The sequence below is a fragment of the Garra rufa genome, chromosome 1 (assembly GCF_049309525.1).
Source record: "Garra rufa chromosome 1, GarRuf1.0, whole genome shotgun sequence".
In the NCBI taxonomy this organism is placed as follows: Eukaryota; Metazoa; Chordata; class Actinopteri; order Cypriniformes; family Cyprinidae; genus Garra; species Garra rufa.
The window spans coordinates 60,307,342-60,329,264 of NC_133361.1; the positions used below are offsets into that span (position 1 = coordinate 60,307,342).

The 21,923-nt window shown below is 38.3% G+C and overlaps 1 protein-coding gene across 1 annotated transcript in view; it reads right to left on the bottom strand.

Annotated features, from left to right (window-relative positions):
- Positions 1–17,755, bottom strand: part of LOC141325624 (aerolysin-like protein) — a 45,692-nt gene extending 27,937 nt beyond the window's left edge. The window contains exon 1 of the mRNA XM_073834401.1: positions 17,714–17,755. The gene's annotated coding sequence lies outside the window, so the exon portion shown is untranslated. The remainder of the gene's footprint in view (positions 1–17,713) is intronic.
- Positions 17,756–21,923: the final 4,168 nt, after the last annotated feature.

The window sequence follows — 21,923 nt, forward strand, 5'->3', positions numbered from 1 at the left end:
ACGAACAATATATTTGTACTCGATTTTCTTCAAACTTCATCAGAATGATGTAAAAACACGGCCGATGAGAGTCTGTAAAGGCGTCTCTGATGCATCAAATGCTGTTGCCATGGCAAATAAATAAAAATACAAAATACATTCAAATATTTGTTTCCTGGGTTTTTGAGGCAGATAGCGTGCCTAGAATTTCATTTTCCATTTTCAATTTTCAATGATTTATCATATATTTAAAGTGCAGCATCCTAACTCTTTGAAACTTTTTTCATACAAATAACTATTAATTCTGATTAAACACAGTTTATTTCATAATTATACAAAACTCCACGAATGAAAGAAAATTAAAAAACATATCTGATCTCACTCTGCTCTGCACTCTATGTGTGTGTTTGTGTGGTAAGTGGCTGAGTGTAAGGAGGGGGGATGGGTGGCAAGAGAAAGAGTCAGACAGGAGGAGAGACAGTTAGGGTTAGTCCAAAGGGTTACTGTGAATGCATGTGCCAACTGGGCACCGTTTTCCTGATGCTATCGGGATGGCGACTGCCAGACGGCGAGGGCCCGGTCAACGCTGCTTGCAGCTTTAATTATTAGGGCCCGAGCACTACAGTGCGAGGACCCTATTGGAATTGCTCCGTTTATTATTATTCTTCTTCTTCTTCTCCAAAATGAAAAGTCTTTTTGAGGGCCTAAACATGCCCGAAAACTCACGAAACTTTGCACACGCATCAGACCTGGCGAAAATTAACATCTGATATGGTTTTCAAAAGTGGGTGTGGCAAAATGGCTCGATAGCGCCACCTATAAAATTTCAACGGAGTGCGCCTCGAGCTACGTTTCTCGTACATGTACGAAACTCGGTACACATATGTAACACACCAATACCTACAAAAAAGTCTCCTGGTGCAACATCTGAAACCCAACAGGAAGTCCGTTATATTGAATTACCTGTACGATTTTTGTGCAGTTTTTGCCATTTTCAGGCCTCGTACTTTAACGAACTCCTCCTACAGTTTTTATCCGATCATCTTCAAATTTGCTGAGTTTCATCATAAGGCCTTTGCGATGTTAAATTGCGAAGCTTTAGAGTTTTCGTCGAAGGTCGTGTCCGTGGCGGCCTGACAAACTTTGATGTTTCGCCATGAAAAAGGAAGTTGCTATAACTCAGGCATACAATGTCCGATCTGCCTCAAACTTCACATGTTTGATGACAGTCCGGTCCTGAACACACGTCAGTGCCTAAATTCAGTTATAGTCATAGCGCCACCTGCTGACAACAGGAAATGACATGTTTAACACTGTTACGGACTCTTAGCAACATATTGAAAAGCGTTAACAAGTCTTAAATAGGCTAGCAACATGCTACAAACATGCTAAAACATGCTAGCAACACTTAGCTAAGAGCTAAAGCATGCTATCAATACAAATACAAAAGGAAATTGCTGTAACTCATGTATATACTGTTGAATCTGACCCAAACTTAATATTCAAGATGCTACAAAAATAATAAAGCATGCTAGCAACACTTAGCTAATATGCTAAAGCATGCTAATTATACAATAAAACAGGAAGTTACTCTAACTCAGGCATACCATGTCCAATCAGCCCCAAACTAAACATGTTTGATAAGAATCCTGGCCTAATCACTCGCCCATGCCTGTATTCAGTTATAGTCATAGCACCACCAGCTGGTAACAGGAAGCCACATGTTTAATACTGTTGTGGATGATTAACAACATTTAAAAAAAATTCAACAACTGTTAAATAGGGTAGCAACATGCTAGAAACATGCTATAACATGTTAGCAACATTTAGCTAAGTGCTAAAGCATGCTCTTAATGCAATGAAACAGGAAGTTACTGTAACTCAGGCATGCAATGTCCAATCAGCCCCAAACTTCACATGTTTGATAACAGTCCTGGCCTGAAGATGTCTACATGCCCATATTCAGTTATAGTTATAGCGCCACCTACTGTCAACAGGAAGTGACATGTTTAACACTGTGACACACTATTAGCAACACACTAAAAAAGCCATTGAGTGCTAAACTAGTTTAAAACGTACTCAAACATGCTAGCAACACTTACTTAGTGCTAAAGCATGTTGTTAAAGACATAAAACAGGAAGTTACTGTAACTCAGGCATGCAATGTCCAATCAGCCCCAAACTTCACATGTTTGATAAGACTCCTGGCCTGAAGATATATACATGCCCATATTCAGTTATAGTCACAGCGCCACCTTCTGACAACAGGAAGTGTCGTTTAAAGGTGTTACGGACTCCTAGCAACATATTAAAAAGCGTTAGCAATTTTTAAATAGGCTAGCATCATGCTAGAATCATGTTAAAACATGCTAGCAACACTTAGCTAAGAGCTAAAGCATGATATTAATACAAAGAAAAATAAGTGTAACTCATGCATACAATGTCCAATCTGACCCAAGCTTAATATGTTTGATAAGAGTCCTGGTCTGAACACAAGCCCATGCCCATATTCAGTTATAGTCATAGTGCCACCTACTGGCAACAGGAAGTCACATGTTTAATACTGTTGTGGATGCCAAGCAACATCTTAAAAATATCAACAAGTGTTAAATAGGGTAGCAAAATGCTAGAAACATGTTAGCAACATTTAGCTAAGTGCTAAAGCATACTCTTAATGCAATGAAACAGGAAGTTACTGTAACTCAGGCATGCAATGTCCAATCAGCCCCAAACTTAATATGTTTGATAAGAGTCCTGGCCTGAATACATTTACATGCCAGTATTTAGTTATAGTCATAGCGCCACCAGCTGGCAACAGCAAATTCCTTGTTTTACACTAACTTAAGCATGCAATGTACAATTTGCACCAAACTTGATATGTTTGCCAATAGTCCTGGCCTGAAGACATCTAAAAGCCAATGTTTCGTAATAGCACCACCTGTTGGCAGCAGGATATGTCATGACTTACGCTCAAGCATGCCATGTTCAAGCTTCACCAGACTTCATGTTTCATAAAAGCACTGGCCTGAACACATCTGCATGCCAATATTCAGTTATAGGCATAGCGCCACCAGCTGGCAGCAGGAAGATTGGCACATATCAATGACTTTGACATATTCCTCCTACATTTACTGTGTTAATAGCATAGTGCCCACCATTCGCCACCGATCGGCGGTGAGCCCGAGTGCGAGGGCCCTACCATCGCTGCTTGCAGCTTTAATTCTTCTTCTTCTTCTTCTTCTCCAAAATGAAAAGTCTTTTTGAGGGCCTAAACATGCCCGAAAACTCACGAAACTTTGCACACGCATCAGACCTGGCGAAAATTTACATCTGATATGGTTTTCAAAAGTGGGTGTGGCAAAATGGCTCGATAGCGCCACCTATAAAATTTCAACGGAGTGCCCCTCGAGCTACGTTTCACGTACATGTACGAAACTCGGTACACATATGTAACACACCAATACCTACAAGAAAGTCTCCTGGTGCAACATCCGAAACTCAACAGGAAGTCCGTTATATTGAATTTCCTGTACGATTTTTGTGCAGTTTTTGCCATTTTCAGGCCTCATACTTTAACGAACTCCTCCTACAGTTTTTATCCGATCATCTTCAAATTTGCTGAGTGTCATCATAAGGCCTTTGCGATGTTAAATTGCGAAGCTTTAGAGTTTTCGTCGAAGGGCGTGTCCGTGGCGGCCGGACAAACTTTGATGTTTCGCCATGAAAAAGGAAGTTGCTATAACTCAGGCATACGATGTCCGATCTGCCTCAAACTTCACATGTTTGATGACAGTCCGGTCCTGAACACACGTCAGTGCCCATATTCAGTTATAGTCATAGCGCCACCTGCTGACAACAGGAAATGACATGTTTAACACTGTTACGGACTCCTAGAAACATATTGAAAAGCGTTAACAAGTCTTAAATAGGCTAGCAACATGCTACAAACATGCTAAAACATGCTAGCAACACTTAGCTAAGAGCTAAAGCATGCTATTAATACAAATACAAAAGGAAATTGCTGTAACTCATGTATATAATGTTGAATCTGACCCAAACTTAATATTCAACATGCTACAAAAATAATAAAGCATGCTAGCAACACTTAGCTAATATGCTAAAGCATGCTAATAATACAATGAAACAGGAAGTTACTCTAACTCAGGCATACAATGTCCAATCAGCCCCAAACTTAACATGTTTGATAAGAATCCTGGCCTAAACACACTCCCATGCCCGTATTCAGTTATAGTCATAGCGCCACCAGCTGGTAACAGGAAGCCACATGTTTAATACTGTTGTGGATGCCTAGCAACATTTTAAAAAAATTCAACAACTGTTAAACAGGGTAGCAACATGCTAGAAACATGCTATAACATGTTAGCAACATTTAGCTAAGTGCTAAAGCATACTCTTAATGCAATGAAACAGGAAGTTACTGTAACTCAGGCATGCAATGTCCAATCAGCCCCAAACTTCACATGTTTGATAACAGTCCTGGCCTGAAGATATCTACATGCCAATATTCAGTTATAGTTATAGCGCCACCTACTGTCAACAGGAAGTGACATGTTTAACACTGTGACACACTATTAGCAACACACTAAAAAAGCCATTGAGTGCTAAACTAGTTTAAAACGTACTCAAACATGCTAGCAACACTTACTTAGTGCTAAAGCATGTTGTTAAAGACATAAAACAGGAAGTTACTGTAACTCAGACATGCAATGTCCAATCAGCCCCAAACTTCACGTTTGATAAGAGTCCTGGCCTGAAGATATATACATGCCCATATTCAGTTATAGTCACAGCGCCACCTGCTGACAACAGGAAGTGACGTTTAATGGTGTTACGGACTCCTAGCAACATAATAAAAAGCGTCAGCAAGTTTTAAATAGGCTAGCATCATGCTAGAATCTTGTTAAAACATGCTAGCAACACTTAGCTGAGAGCTAAAGCATGATATTAATACAAAGAAAAATAAGTGTAACTCATGCATACAATGTCCAATCTGACCCAAGCTTAATATGTTTGATAAGAGTCCTGGTCTGAACACAAGCCCATGCCCATATTCAGTTATAGTCATAGTGCCACCTGCTGGCAACAGGAAGTCACATGTTTAATACTGTTGTGGATGCCCAGCAACATTTTAAAAATATCAACAAGTGTTAAATAGGGTAGCAACATGCTAGAAACATGTTAGCAACATTTAGCTAAGTGCTAAAGCATACTCTTAATGCAATGAAACAGGAAGTTACTGTAACTCAGGCATGCAATGTCCAATCAGCCCCAAACTTAATATGTTTGATAAGAGTCTTGGCCTGAATACATTTACATGCCAATATTTAGTTATAGTCATAGCGCCACCAGCTGGAAACAGCAAATTACTTGTTTTACACTAACTTAAGCATGCAATGTACAATTTGCACCTAACTTGACATGTTTGCCAATAGTCCTGGCCTGAAGACATCTAAAAGCCAATATTTTGTAATAGCGCCACCTGTTGGCAGCAGGATATGTCATGACTTACACTCAAGCATGCCATGTTCAAGCTTCACCAAACTTCATATGTTTGATAAAAGCACTGGCCTGAACACATCTGCATGCCAATATTCAGTTATAGGCATAGCGCCACCAGCTGGCAGAAGGAAGATTGACACATATCAATGACTTTGACATATTCCTCCTACATTTTCTGTGTTAATAGCATAGTGCCCACCATTCGCCACCGATCGGCGGTGAGCCCGAGTGCGAGGGCCCTACCATCGCTGCTTGCAGCTTTAATTATGATTTTATATTCAATAAATAACACTATGTAAATATTGTCTATCAATGAAGATAAATTGATCATGCTAAAAAGTTGTATTTTTTTAAGTCTTTTGCTATGTGACTGAATAGGACAAGTTCATGGTACAGTTAAGTAAAAAATAAATAAAAAACAACAACTGCAAAAAATGAACAATGAAAGACTTAGTGACCCTTTATATTTTCTCAAAATATCAGACTCTCAAAGATCAGACATATTTATGTAATTACACTACATACAGTATGTGCATTTTGTTCAAAGATGGTCTGTAGGATGGCTCTCTACTCTGTCACCCTCTCTGCCTCTCACCCCTCCCCCCTGCAATAATGAGCTTCTCTGTGCCTGACTGAACGCACACACATACTGTAGAGACATTCACCAGAGTGACAGCAGGTTTCTGAGTTCTTTTTTAAATTTTCTTTAATTCATAGAAGCTTGTATACATTTTTTATTTCCAGCACTTGCTCAGAATGATTAGATCTCTGTGTGAAAAAAGTTTTAAAGAGTTTGGATGCTGCACTTTAAAGATATAAAAATATTTTTTACTATATCTTTAAAAAATCACCACGTCCACACCGTTCAAGATATCCAAAATCCGCTCGCAATTTAACATCTTCAGAATATTCTCTTCATGTTAAAAAAGTTTGGTGTGAACAGCTGGTTGTTCTTAGAAGTAGTGTGCATTTGTTTACAGCCTGATTTTTCCAAAAATCCACATTCAAATCAAAATAGCCGGCTTCCTGTTGGTCTCAGCTAATGAGTTTGATTTAGAAAGTTGTCCAAATTGATGAGATTAATATATGTACAGAGTTTGGTGACTGTAGGAAAAACTAACCCCCCAACTTTTGTCAAAAGATGGCGCTATAGAGTGCCTGCTCCACGCCCATTTATGACCTTTTGCCAGTGTCTAACTATCATTAATATTGATGTGTGTGTTGAGTTTCATGAAATTCTAAGCATGTTAACTGCCTCGAAAAGACAGGAATCTAATTTTAAAGTTTGACATGTTGCCATGGCAACAGCATTCGATTTATCATCGACCCCTTTACATATTCTCATCGGCCGTGTTTTGACATGATTTTGATGAAGTTTAAAGAAAATCGAGTAAAATTAAGAGGCTGATTTCAAAGCATTTTGAAAATGACACACTTCCTGCTGCCAGTTGGTGGCGCTATAACTTTGACTCATAATAGTCACATTTATGGAATCGGCATCATACAACGAACAAACTGGTGAAGTTTCATCAGAATCAGGCAATGTGGTCAACAGTTATTAGACACTTCCTGTTTCTCATTTCTCGCCATAACTTTGTCGCCTTGCCACGGCCAAACCGTTCGAGATATCAAAAATCTCCTCGCAATTTAGCGTCCCCAATGTCTTGAGATCATGCTGACCGAGTTTGGTGACAATCCTATAGAAATCCTGGGAGGAGTACGTTAAATTCCAGAGCATGCGCTTTTTAAACAGCCCTAAATATCTCACTTCCTGTCAGGTGGAGCCTATGACATAGAGTACAAAAGTTGTTTGGCTCAGTGAGATCTATATGTGTACCGAGTTTCATATCAATACATGCAAGTATGTGTGCGCAGTACATCAAGTTTTCAAACTGTGTTCCAGGGGGCGCTGTAGAGGCCCTGAACCACGCCCGGGTCCCAGCCTCTTTGGCGTCCTGATGGCCGCAGATTCCGACGTGTGTGCAAATTTTCAAGAGTTTTTGAGTATGTTAAGGCCCCCAAAAGTGCCCGGAAGGTTGAAAAAAAAAAAAAAAAAAAAAAAAAAAAAAAAAAATAATAACCCTTAGAAGAACAATAGGGCCTTCGCCCTTTTGGGCTCGGGCCCTAATTAAAGCTGCAAGCAGCGTTGACCGGGCCCTCGCCGTCTGGCAGTCGCCATCCCGATAGCATCAGGAAAACGGTGCCCAGTTGGCACATGCATTCACAGTAACCCTTTGGACTAACCCTAACTGTCTCTCCTCCTGTCTGACTCTTTCTCTTACCACCCATCCCACCTCCTTACACTCAGCCACTTACCACACAAACACACACATAGAGTGCAGAGCAGAGTGAGATCAGATTTGTTTTTTAATTTTCTTTCATTCGTGGAGTTTTGTATAATTATGAAATGAACTGTGTTTAATCAGAATGAATAGTTATTTGTATGAAAAAAGTTTCAAAGAGTTAGGATGCTGCACTTTAAATATATAATAAATCATTGAAAATTGAAAATGGAAAATAAAATTCTAGGCACGCTATCTGCCTCAAAAACACAGGAAACAAATATTTGAATGTATTTTGTATTTTTATTTATTTGCCATGGCAACAGCATTTGATGCATCAGGGACGCCTTTACAGACTCTCATCGGCCGTGTTTTTACATCATTCTGATGAAGTTTGAAGAAAATAGAGTACAAATATATTGTTCGTTGTTCGTTCGTGTGTTAGTTCATTAACCAATGTTAACAAAAGAGACCCTATTTTAAATAGTTACCATGTTTTATGATCTACATCCATTTTTAAATATTATTTTAATGATCTATAAGCATCTGTGAAATAATTATAAACAAATATATTAAAAATAAATACATATTAACTTAGTTGATGTATTTGTTTCTCATTCTAATTAAGTGAACTGAGCAGTATAGTGTCATACTTATAAGATTTTTTATTCTATCAGTGAGATTGTATATATCTATATAAATCATATAATTTTTCCTTAAAAGATTAAAAAAAGATTTTAATGCTCTTTAAGCACCTATACAAAATAATTATGTAAAAGTACACTGACAGTACAGTACATATCAATTGATTCTATGGATTATTGTCATTATTATACACTGACAATGAGCTAAATAGCATTAGAGGTCAAACGATTCCTTATCTTATGAGGACCTCTAGTGTTCATCCCTGGTATTAGAGCTTTAATCTGACAAATTTATGTGACACTTTTAATGTTTTTGGGGCCTCTGAGCATGATAACATTTTGAAACTACACGTATTTCCTAAGAATTTCTTGTTCTTTATATGTAAAAAGTTTTGATGAGTTAGAATAATGCAATTTAAAGATATATGAAAATAACTCTTCATCTTTTTTATTGTTACTTTCATAAATCACCACATCAACACCGTTCAAGATGTCCCAAAGCCGTTCACAATTTAACATCTTCAGTATCTTGGCATCATGTTGACAAAGTTTGGTGTGAACTGTCTGATTCTGCTATGAGTGATATGAATTTATTCACAGCTATATTTAAAAACACAGGAAACAAATGTTAAAGTTTGACATGTTGCCATGGCAACAGCATTTGATGTATCAAGGACCCCTTCACAGATTCTCATCGGCCGTGTTTTGATATTATTCTGATGAAGTTTGAAGCAAATTGAGTAAAATTAAGAGGTTGATTTAAAAGCGTTTTGCAAGCAACACACTTCCTGCTGCCAGTTGGTGGCGCTATAACTTTGACTCATAATAGTCACATCTCTGTGATCGGTATCATATGACGAACAAACTGCTTAAGTTTGGTCAAAATCAGATAAAGTGTGTCAAAATTATTAGACATTTCCTGTTTCTCATTTCTCGCCATAATTTGTCGCCCTGCCACGGCCAAACCATTCGAGATACCAAAAATCCCCTGGCAATTTTGCATTCCCAATATCTTGAGATCATGCTGACCGAGTTTGGTGGCCATCGGTGGAAAGGTCTAGGAGGAGTATTTCAAATTCCACAGCTTGATTTTTCCAAAAATCCATATTTAAATAAAAATAGCTGACTTCCTGTTGGTCGTAGCTAATGGGTGTAAATTAGAAAGTTGTCCGGCTTGATGAGTCCAATATATGTACCGAGTTTGGTGACTGTAGGACAAAGTAACCCCCCAACTTTTGTCAAAAGGTGGCGCTATGGAGCGCCTGCTCCACGCCCATTTATGGGCTTTTATCAGTGTTTAACTGTCATTAATACAGATGTGTGTGTTGAGTTTCATGAAATTCTAAGCATTTTAAGTGGCTCAAAAACACAAAAAACTAAAGTTAAAGTTTGACATGTTGCCATGGCAACATGATAAAAGTTATGGATAACGCCCTTCACAGATTCTTATCGGTCGTGTTTTGACATTATTGGGATGAAGTTTGAAGCAAATTGAGTAAAATTAAGAGGCTGAGTTTAAAGCGTTTCAAAAACGTCACGCTTTCTGCTGCCAGTTGGTGGCGCTATAACTTTGACTCATAATAGTCACATCTCTGTGATCGGCATCAGACGATGAACAAACTGCTGAAGTTTGGTCAAAATCAGACAAAGTATGTCAAAGTTATTAGGCACTTCCTGTTTCTCATTTCTCGCCATAAATTTGTCGCCCCGTCACGGTCAAACCGTTCGAGATATCAAAAATCCCCTGGCAATTTTGCGTCCCCAATGTCTTGAGATCATGCTGACCGAGTTTGGTGGCCATCGGTGGAAAGGCCTAGTAGGAGTATTTCAAATTCCATTGCATGCACTTTTTAGACATCCCTGAATAGCCGACTTCCTGTTTGGCGAAGCACGGACTATGAGTGTGAAATTTGTTCGGCCCGATGAGGTCTATATGTGTATGAAATTTGGTGACTGTAGGTCAACCGTTGTGCGCTCCAGAGCCCTTCAAAAGTCGCAATTTTTAACGCTGTGCCATGCCCCCCCCAGGTGACCCCCCCATGTCAAAGTCTGTCCGGCCCTGATGGCCGCAGGTTCCAATGTGTGTGCAAAGTTTCAAGAGTTTTCGTGTTTGTTAAGGCCCCCGAAATCCCCCAAAACATTGAAAAAAAAATAATAATAATAATAATAATAATAATAATCCTTAGAAAAACAATAGGGCCTTCGCCCTTTTGGGCTCGGGCCCTAATTAAAGCTGCAAGCAGCGATGAACGGGCCCTCGCACCCGGGCTCACCGCCGACCGGTGGCTTTAGGAAAACAGCAAACGGTGGGCATTATGCTTTTAAAACAGTAAATGTAGGAAAAATAGATCAAAGTCACTTAAATGTGCCAAACCTCCTGCTGCCAGCTGGTGGCACTATGCCTGTAACTGATTATTGACATGTAGATGTGTTCAGGCCAGCACTTTCATCAAACATATGAAGTCTGGTGCAGATTGACCTTGGTATGTTTAAGTTAGTGCAAGATATGATATATCCTGCTGTCAATAGGTGGCGCTATGATGATATCTGAATATTGGCCTTAAGATGTCTTCAGGCCAGGACTCTTATCAAACATGTGAAGTTTGAGGCAGATTGGACATTTTATGGCTGAGTTATAACAACTTCTATGTCCATGACCAAACATCAAACTTTGTCAGGCCACCACGGACATGCCCTTCAACGAAAACTCAAGATCTTTGCAATTTAACATCACTTAAGCCTTTTTATTAGACTGACCGATTTTAGTGTTGATCTGTATAAATCTCTTGGAGGAGTTTGTTGTAGAGTACAGCATGACACTTCCTGTTGCCAGCAGGTGGCGATATGACTACAACTGAATATGGGAATGTAGATGTCTTCAGGTCAGGAGTGTTATCACACATGTGAAGTTTGGGACAGATCGGACATTGTATGCCTGAGTTATAGAAACTTCCTTTTTCATGGCGAAACATCGAAATTTGCGAGACCGCTATGGACACGCCCTCCAATGAAAACTCTAGATCTTTGCAATTTAACGTCACAAAGTGCTTTAGATTACACTCAGCAAATTTGGCGTTAATCCGGATAAATCTCTAGGAGGAGTTCGTTCAAGTACGAGGCCTGAAAATGGCAAAAATGACAAAATTTGCTGAGAAAAATTAAAAATAACCGACTTCCTGTTGGGTGTCAAATTTTGCTCCAAGAGGCTTTTTTGTAGGTATTGGACCCTATTTTAAATAGTTACCATGTTTTATGGTCTACAAGCATTTTTAAATATTATTTTAATAGTCTATAAGCATCTGTGAAATAATTATAAACACATATATTGAAAATAAATACATATTAACTTAGTTGACTTTTTGGCCTTTTTGTATTTGTTTCTCATTCTAATTAAGTGAACTGAGCAGTATAGTGTCATACTTATAAGATACTTTGTTCTATCAGTGAGAGTGTATATATGTATTTAAATCACATAATTTTTCCTTAAAAGATAAAAAAAAAATATTTTAATGCTCTTTAAGCACCTATACAAAATAATTATGTAAAATTACACTGACAGTACAGTACATATCAACTGATTCTATGGATTATTGTCATTCTTATACACTGACAATGAGCTAAATAGCATTAGAGGTCAAACGATTCCTTATCTTATGAGGACCTCTAGTGTTCATCCCTGGTATTAGAGCTTTAATCAGACGAATTTATTTGACACTTTTAATGTTTTTGGGGCCTCTGAGCATGATAACATTTTGAAACTGCGCGTATTTCCTAAGTATTTCTTGTGCTTTATATGTAAAAAGTTTTGATGAGTAAGAATAATGCAATTCAAAGATATATGAAAATAACTCTTCATCTTTTTTATTGTTACTTTCATAAATCACCACATCAACACCGTTCAAGATATCCCAAAGCCGTTCACAATACAGGGAACATTTTCCCAATATTCTGAGGATGATGAAAAGAACATGTAATTCATGATGATAACAAAATGTTATTATTGCTTGCTTTACGTCCACCACTTCTGCTTAAATGTCATCGTTACCTATCTGTTCAATTTGTGTGTGGACAATTCTTTTCAGGTGACTCCTGTTATAAGACATCACTCTTAAGCGCTACATAACTAAGAAAGAATCAATTAGGAAAACGGTGCCCAGTTGGCACATGCATTCACAGTAACCCTCAGCCAGTTTGGATCTAAAGTTTACAGAAATGAAAGGGTTACATTTTTAAATCAACACACAGACAAATACACACTAAATATACAACTTTACCATCCAGTTTCATTTGTTAACATTGTTAACATGAACAATAATAAATAGCATTTATTAATGTTAATTAATATTAACCTAAAAAAGTACTCATATTGTTTAAAGGTAAATTAGTATCTTTTAACATAGTGTATGTACTGTGAATTAACATGAACATGAACACAGTTCATGTGGGTATACAACAATAAACAATAAAGTGCTCAATAAACGCTTCATTCTTTCAAAATATCTTTAAAAATCAAGTTGGGTATTGTAATGGGGCGATATATAAATATAACTCATCTTAAAATGGTACAACTTTCAGATGTTTTGAACAGATAACAGCAAAGTTTGTTTTGTTGTCAAAGTTTGTCTTGAAATTGTTAGTGTTTTTTTTTATTGAATCAAAAATTTTAATTGTGAAAATAAATGTCTATCAATGAAGATAAATCGCTCATGCTAAAAAGCTGTATTTTTCTTAATCTTTTGCTATGTGACTGAATAGGACAAGTTCATGGTACAGTTCAGTAAAAAATAAATTAAAAAACAACAACTGCAATATGCAAAGAATGAAAGAGTTTGTGACCCTTTATATTTTCTCAAAGATCAGACTCTCAAAGTTCAGACTTATTTATGCAGATTAAACTACAGCAATGTGCAAATTGCATCTTCCTCAAAGATGGTCTTAAGCAAAACAGCATGTTCCACTGGTCTCTCTCCCTTTCACCCCTCCCCCCTTCAGTCACTCTTAGTGTCAACACAGACTGTCAGCCCAGTGACAACAGTTTACTGATTTCTTTTTTTAATTTTCTTTAATTCATAGAAGCTTGAATAACTATGATATTACCAGCACTTGCTCATAATGATTAGTTTGGATGCTGCACTTTAAAGATATAAAAAATTAGGGTTATGTTTTTTAAAAAATCACCACGTCAACACCGTTCAAGATATCCCAAATCCGCTCGCAATTTAACATCTTCAGAATCTTCTCTCCATGTTAAAAAAGTTTGGTGTGAATACCTTGTTATTCTTAGAAGGAGTGTGAATTTGTTTACAGCCTGATTTTTCAAAAAATCCACATTCAAATCAAAATAGCCGGCTTCCTGTTGGTCTTAGCTAATGAGTTTAATTTAGAAAGTTGTCCAGATTGATGAGAACAATATATGTACAGAGTTTGGTGACTGTAGGAAAAACTAACCCCCCAACTTTTGTCAAAAGATGGCGCTATAGAGTGCCTGCTCCACGCCCATTTATGACCTTTTGCCAGTGTCTAACTATCATTAATATTGATGTGTGTGTTGACTTTCATGAAATTATAAGCATGTTATCTGCCTCGAAAAGACAGGAATCTAATTTTAAAGTTTGAGACGTTGCCATGGCAACAGCATTTGATTTATCATCGACCCCTTTACATATTCTTATCGGCCGTGTTTTGACATGATTTTGATGAAGTTTAAAGAAAATCAAGTAAAATTAAGAGGCTGATTTCAAAGCATTTTGAAAATGACACGCTTCCTGCTGCCAGTTGGTGGCGCTATAACTATGACTCATAATTGTCACATTTATGGAACAAACTGGTGAAGTTTCATCAGAATCAGGCAATGTGGTCAACAGTTATTAGACACTTCCTGTTTCTCATTTCTCGCCATAACTTTGTCGCCTTGCCACGGCCAAACCGTTCGAGATATCAAAAATACCCTCGCAATTTAGCGTCCCCAATGTCTTGAGATCATGCTGACCGAGTTTGGTGACAATCGTATGGAAATCCTGGGAGGAGTACGTTAAATTCCAGAGCATGCCCTTTTTAAACAGCCCTAAATATCTCACTTCCTGTTGCGTGGAGCCTATGACATAGAGTACAAAAGTTGTTTAGCTCGATGAGTTCTATATGTGTACCGAGTTTCATATCAATACGTGTAAGTATGTGTGCGCAGTACATCAAGTTTTCAAACTGTGTTCCAGGGGGCGCTGTAGAGGCCCTGAACCACGCCCGGGTCCCAGCCTCTGTGGCGTCCGGACGACGGCAGATTCCAACGTGTGTGCAAATTTTCAAGAGTTTTTGAGTATGTTAAGGCCCCCAAAAGTGCCCAAACGGTTGGAAAAAAAAATAAAAAATAAGAACCCTTAGAGGAACAATAGGGCCTTCGCCCTTTTGGGCTCGGGCCCTAATAAACGGAGCAATTCCAATAGGGTCCTCGCACTGTAGTGCTCGGGCCCTAATAAATGTCATAAACAGACTCAATATTTTCGTACTTCCTGCGAAAGAAATGACGCTGCCTTGATCAAAATATATATTGTGATCAGTACTGTATATCCAATCACTCTGCGCCGATAATTACTCCTGTAACCATCGTTGCTAAAACAACCATGGAACGAGCTTAACGTTCCACTAGCGACTAGTGATTCTATTGATTGCCCTCCTCATTAGTAATAAAAATTACTGTTGTCAGCCACAGTGTTACAACAATGGAACGACCTAACATTCCACCAACGACTAGCAATTAACCAGTCTCGGTCCCTAACAGGGGTAGCAGGATCCTACATAGCCATAGGGTGTGCGAAAGATACCCCTCTAATCTAGGTCCGTCCCCAGGATCCTACATAGCCATAGGGTATGCAAAAGATACCCCTCTAATATAGGTCCTATTTTATACGAGATTATCTGGATCATAGGCATAAAGTAAGCCAAAAACACGTAATCCTCTATTTTAGGTCCGTCCTCACTTTGATTTCCCGGCGCGTCTTTCCCTCACAAATTCTCGGGACGTTTTCCCGATTCATAGGGATTTCCCCTCTTTCGCGGACGAGCCCCCAACTGTTAGAATAAAGTATATTCTATAATCGCCGAGAATTAAGATTCGATCTGAGTTGAGCCACACAGCACAGGTACGGGACCCCGGAGCCAAGAATAACAGACACAGCAATAGTGCATTTCATTCAAGACTGGTTTATTGGGGAAAGGTAGTTGGTATTTATTAGTAAATATAGGGAAGTGAAATCTGACTGTCAGCAGAAAGATGGAAAGGGTATGAGATGTCCCAGACTAGAGACCTGCGCGGGACAGATTTTTCAGTCCCGCTCCCGCAAGATTGTGTCCCGCGCCTGCCCGCTCCCGCAGAAATAAATGTTATCTTGTCCTGCTCCCGCCCGCGACATTCATGTTTTGTCCCGCTCCCGCCCGCAAAAGCCCGCATAAAATTAACCTATATAGATTTTTTCAGTACATCAATTGAATTTACATGAAAAAGTTCTGTAACATCTCGTAAGTTCCACTAGACCCCAGCATAAATGCTCTGGATAAAATATTTTGGTCACACTTTATATTAGGTGGCCTTAATTACTATGTACTTACATCATAAAGTAAGTACAATGTACTTAATGTGGTCATATTGCATTACAAAACACTTTTGCTTTATTAAGGTGGGATATGGGTAAGGTTAGGGACAGTTTTGGTGGTATGGGTAAGTTTAAGGGAGGGTTAGGGTGTAAGGTATGGGTCAACGGTGTAACTATAAATGTAATTACAGAAATTAATTACATATGTAATTACATATAGGTATTTTTTTAAAATATAAGTACAATGTAAAAACATGTATGTACACAATAAGGGCATTGTACCAGATGATTCATTTAAATGTAAGTACATAGTAGTTAAGGCCACCTAATGTAAAGTGGGACCAATATTTGTTATTTAGGCTAAGCATCACCATTCACAAACCACTATTATTCTTAACAAAAAAGCAAACATGAGCTACTGCGTGCATCCACGGCAGAATGCAAACAAACAAAGCTCCTTTAAAGCTGACATCTCAGTACGCAATCTCATAAAGCTCATAACACAATTGATTTTATGCACAATTAGCCTTTCATAAATGTCTACACTTTGTGTGTTGTAATTCGTAAGCACGCAATATTCAGCACTTTGCAAAACTTTTGAGCAGTGAGTGGATTTTAACTTGAACACCACTGATTGGCGATGCGTTCCAGAAATCAGCAGATGGCTACATTCCTCACGCTGCAAACAAGCTTTGAATGGAAACTGCCTATTCTCACGCTTACTAATCATATTTATGTTGTTCTTGCCGCTTTTGTGCAATAGGTGAATAACAATTTTTTTGTTTTTAGATATTTTATGTTTAGATATTTCTATTTTGCGGGAGTCCCGCAAATAATTTTATTTTCCCGCATCCCGCACACACACGAGTCCATCAAGTTTCGTCCCGCGCTGCACCCTGTTGCGTTTGGTTTGGTTTGGATTGCAGGTCTCTATCCCAGACAGTCCCATGATCTGTCATTACATCATTGTCTATATTCCAAATACAATAGAGAACACAAGATACAATGTTAAGAGACATATTACAAAGGACACAGGATGTTATAGAATCTTACAATTATGATGATATAATGACAGTAAACCCGATAACCAGCTTCTCTGTGCTACACTGATTTTAAATTGGAAAATTACATCTGCTTAATGAATGTGTTATTGTAGGATGGCAGCAGTAAAATCACTCAAAACCGGATGACACAATTCTTTTTAATTATGAATGCATCATTGTGTATTGGATGAGTTAGGTGAAATGTAAATTTTGCAAGAAATCATTCACTGATGTTTGTGACAGCTGCAAGTGACAAATTTTTATATAAACAATTTTGCACCTGATGAAAGCATGTAATAACTACATGTAGAGTGTTTTTATGTCAAAATATTTTTATATACTTATCATAATAAAATACATATTTTAAAGACAATTAACTGTATTTATTTTTCACAAGGGTACCCTTTCAAAAAGAACACATTTGTGCACCTCTACATGGTATATCAGCCTGTATTTTGTTGGAGTTGGGTTATGATCATCTTTGGTATATCCTTTGAAGTCATCTTAAAACAGCTCTGTATTTAATAATGCTCATACAAACGACCTGAACTGGAAGCAACGCAACTTGTTCTGCAGCATACTAAAGTGTGTTGTCCTTAATCCATATAGCCACTTGTGAACTATTAACTATTAACACTTACATTTATAAAAACACTTACCTGGATAACTGTCGTCAGAAGGAATCCAAAAGCAGCATATGTGGTAACAGCCAGAAAGTGATATTCGTTTGACCAGGGTGATACAGTATTTAAACCCCAAAGGAGGCTGGAATTAACAGGCAAAACACACCCAGACACGCCCAGATTCCCCCAAGCCCCTCGGGAGAGAGAGGAATTTTTTTTTAACTGTTTTAACTATTTTATTTGTATTTTCCCTTTTAATAGATTATTTCACACATATGGTTACAATTGTGTAAAATTGTTACTAAATCCCTTTTTAGAGATATTGCGTGAACATGACCTCTACAACATTAATAGTAGGGGAGAGTGGGGACGGTTGCAACAAAGGGGCAGTTGCAACATGGCTTATTTCTTCAAGCAGGAATGCGATACAGTGATGATATTCACACTGCACATGCTTTATTGGCCCATCATAAGTCCTAGAAGAAATCAGCCATATTTGACCATTCCTTCTACAAAAAATCATTTATGGTAAAAAAGTAGCTGATCATTTTGGTCATAGAGTCTAAGTTGTTTGTGTGATGCATTGTAAAAACATGACATTTTAATCAATGCTTTCCGAGCTTCTAATAGGCATAGCTAGCATGTGCAAATGATATTGTGTCAAGCTACTATACCAATTTTATCATGACTGACCGTCCCAACATGCTGTCCCTTACCACAACATTGATTTAAAAGCTTGCCATGGCATAACATAATTGTAATTTTATAATGTTAATTATAATAAACCCCTTTAATAGATAGGTATCTCTCCTTTTTTAAGTGAATAGTTAAAAAATCTGCTTGTTACTTTTATAAGTACATAAATTAATATTTTTCATTTTTTGTTCATACCCCACTTTGCTGACATCACCACCACCAAGAAGTTAAATGGGAGTGGACACCAGAGAGTCAAGATAGCATGGAGGCACTTAAACAAGCATTACAAAACTCACCTGGGGGTGTTCCATAAAATAGGTTTACCAAATAAGCCAGGCTTATTTCAGTTAGTCTGACTTATTGTCACTTGATTTGGCTCAAAATAAGTCAGACTAACTGAAATAAGCCTGACTTATTTGGTAAACTTGTTTTATGGAACACCCCCCTGTACTCATACAACCGGACGTCAACCTTCCAAGCAGTGGCAGAATATCCTGTGATGTCCACTTCGAAGGGCAGTAATGTTGGAATAGAACAAACGTCTGAAGCGATACGTGAAACACACAAAATATGCAGAGCGGTGGGGCACGAGGACTGGAATTGAGAACCGCTGATCTAATGAGTCCACTCCCCACCAGTAAAAAAATACACGAGGAGGGTGGAGATTAATGATTAATGGAGGGTTTCCAATTAGATTGCCAAGACCCAGAAAATAGTGAAAATTCTACAGGAGATTTTTACTCATTGGGGGGTCACAAAGCACGTACTGTCCGACAGGGGTCCCCAGTTCACCTCCAGCATTCTAGGTGTCTGTGCAAGACATGGGTTGTGTCCTGAGACTAACAACAAGCTACCACCCCCAGGCAAACTTAACTGAAAGAATAAACTGGACTGTAAAAACAATGATTGCTGCATAAGTTGGACAACAACACCAAACTTGGGACCAGTGGCTACCAGAGTTCCACTATGCCATCAACACCGCCCAGCAGGAAAGCACGAGGAAGACACCTGCAGACCTCATTCTGGGCAGGCAAGTGCTGGGTCCACTGGAACGTCTAATCCACCAACCACTTTCACCTGATCAGGCTGCGTATTCCCTGGTAGAACGACAGAACATAATGGCAGAAGAGTAAATAAAGCTGTTGATAAAATGCTAATTTGATTGTTGATGTATAGCTGCTGGATTTGATCCCCTTGTTTTTATTTGTATTCCCCTGTGCTGTCTACAGCTGTGACTGATTACCTGCCCTTGTGGAAATATTGCGCTTGTGGATTATTGGACTTGTTGGACTGTGTTTTCTTGGCAATTCCATCACAGGACAATGTCGTTCCTCTCCGTGCTCCTGAAAAAAAAAATGCTTTAACGGTGAGGCCGATGCAACATATACGCACACATTGGACTTCAAAGGACTTTACAAACATATACATATTTTACATATATATTTTCTCTCAGTTTTTGTTATTGTTTTATTTTGTTGTTGTTGTTTAAATACACTTTGGGTTGGCATGCAGTCTTGATCTTTGTAGTTTTATTTCACCTGCACTCAACAAACGAGCTTTAGATTGGGTAGCTTTTTATTTACTTAAACTGTTAATAGATAATTAATTGAAGGACGCATCGTCTGCGGAGTGTATAACGTTGTGTTTGATTTGCACAGATCAATCAGTGTCTGACTGGAATCAGTGTAGCTATCCTATGCCATCAAAGTAGTCTATGCAAGTGCAATTCGCAAGCAGACGTGGGTTACGGTCATCGCAGTTTCTCCAGCGCGGCCGGATGATGACAGCTAATTCACGATTTACCAGACTCACTCACTGTATTTCATCTAGTGCTTTAATACGGCCTTGCCCCTTGCCTCTGTTGAACATGTTTGAAAGTGAAAGTAAAATTGAAAAATAGCGCACCCATACCAAAGTCGTTGCCAGTGTTGGCAGTAACGCCGTTTAAGTATAACGGCGTTAGTAACGGAGTTCATTTTTCAGTAACGGAGTAATCTAATTAATTATTTTTCCCATCGTTGCAACGCCGTTATCTTTACTGAGAATGTAAAGTGTCGCGTTACTAAAATTTGGTTGAATAAAGCGCGAGGTGTCATGCTTTGGCTACACATCAGCTGCCTGGAGAGAGCAGGGGTGGGGATGATGACACCGTTGCAAATGCGATGATGATTGGCTGGGTGGGCGGTGCCCTGCTCACGCTGTCTCAGTCACTGCACGCTCTGACTACCAACACAAGACAGCGTGAGTGACAATGGCGACGAGCCGGGGAAATTCAAAGGTAGCGTTCGCGAACTGGAAGTACCGGCACTACTTCTCGTTAATTGAAATTAAAGGCAAGAATGTTTATGTTACATGCACGCTATGCCCAGGAAAAAAGACTTTATTGACGTCTGCCTCAAGCAACTCAAATCTTATGAAGCACCTCACATCAACACACAACACACATGTGAACATTATTTATTTTTAATATTTAATTTTGTTACTGTACTGAATATTTAAGAGTTGGATAGTGTTCTGTTTATTGTGCAGTAGGCCTAATATACAGTTACAGAGATTTGCACTAATGGCCAGGTTTTCCTTTGTTTTGTTTTTTACCCAAGTTTACATTTGTGTGTCTTTATTTTGCACAATATTTATTTTTTTATGTTTTTATTTCTATGCATATCATATAGCAGGCTGCAATCTATTGAGCTCAAATAAATACCAAATGTTCTATAATACTGTATATAGTGTTTTTATTTTTCAATCAGTTAATATAAACATCTTTGATATTAAAGATGTTATAGAACGTAATAGCGTTATAGAACATAAAAAACAACGTCACAGTTACTTTGCTGAGTAACTAATTACTTTTACAATGTGGTAACTGAGTTACTAACTCAATTACTTTTTGGGAGAAGAAATTTGTAACTGTAACTAATTACTTTTTTAAAGTAAGATGACCAACACTGGTCGTTGCACGCTTTCCTAAACTTCAGCAACTGAACACAATCACAGATTGCATTAATAACACACCCCTTACTATTGGCTACAAGTTTGTTTTGGTACTCGACCTGACTGAAAAATACATACCCCATCTTTAACCATAAGCTGCATTACCATTAACATAACTTTGCATGTTACTCTGGATAAAATACTAAATAACTCTTTTTGGGTTATTCCGTTGCCAGTGCATGTAATTTTTGATTTCACACATATGGTCCTTTAAAAAAAAAAAAAAAAAAAAGTTAATAGATTACTGTTTAGTTTAGAGATCATGCGTGAACAGAACCTTTTGAGAAATACCAGTAAGTTCAGTCTATTTTCTGGGATGAAAAGTTGCAACGTTAACAGTACTTTAGTATTTTGATGCTTTGTGTGAACTATTGGCTGTCGGCCAATGTCTGGTGGTTTTTGAGCATCGGCCAGCTGTTTTTTTTTCTCGGTGTGTTCTGCATTGTTGGCTCTAGTCAGATGCTGTCATGCCGAATAAATTGCGGATCTTATTGTCAAGAACTCCATTTAGCTGTTCAGCTTAGCGAATTAGCACAAAGAAACAAAACTGAACAGA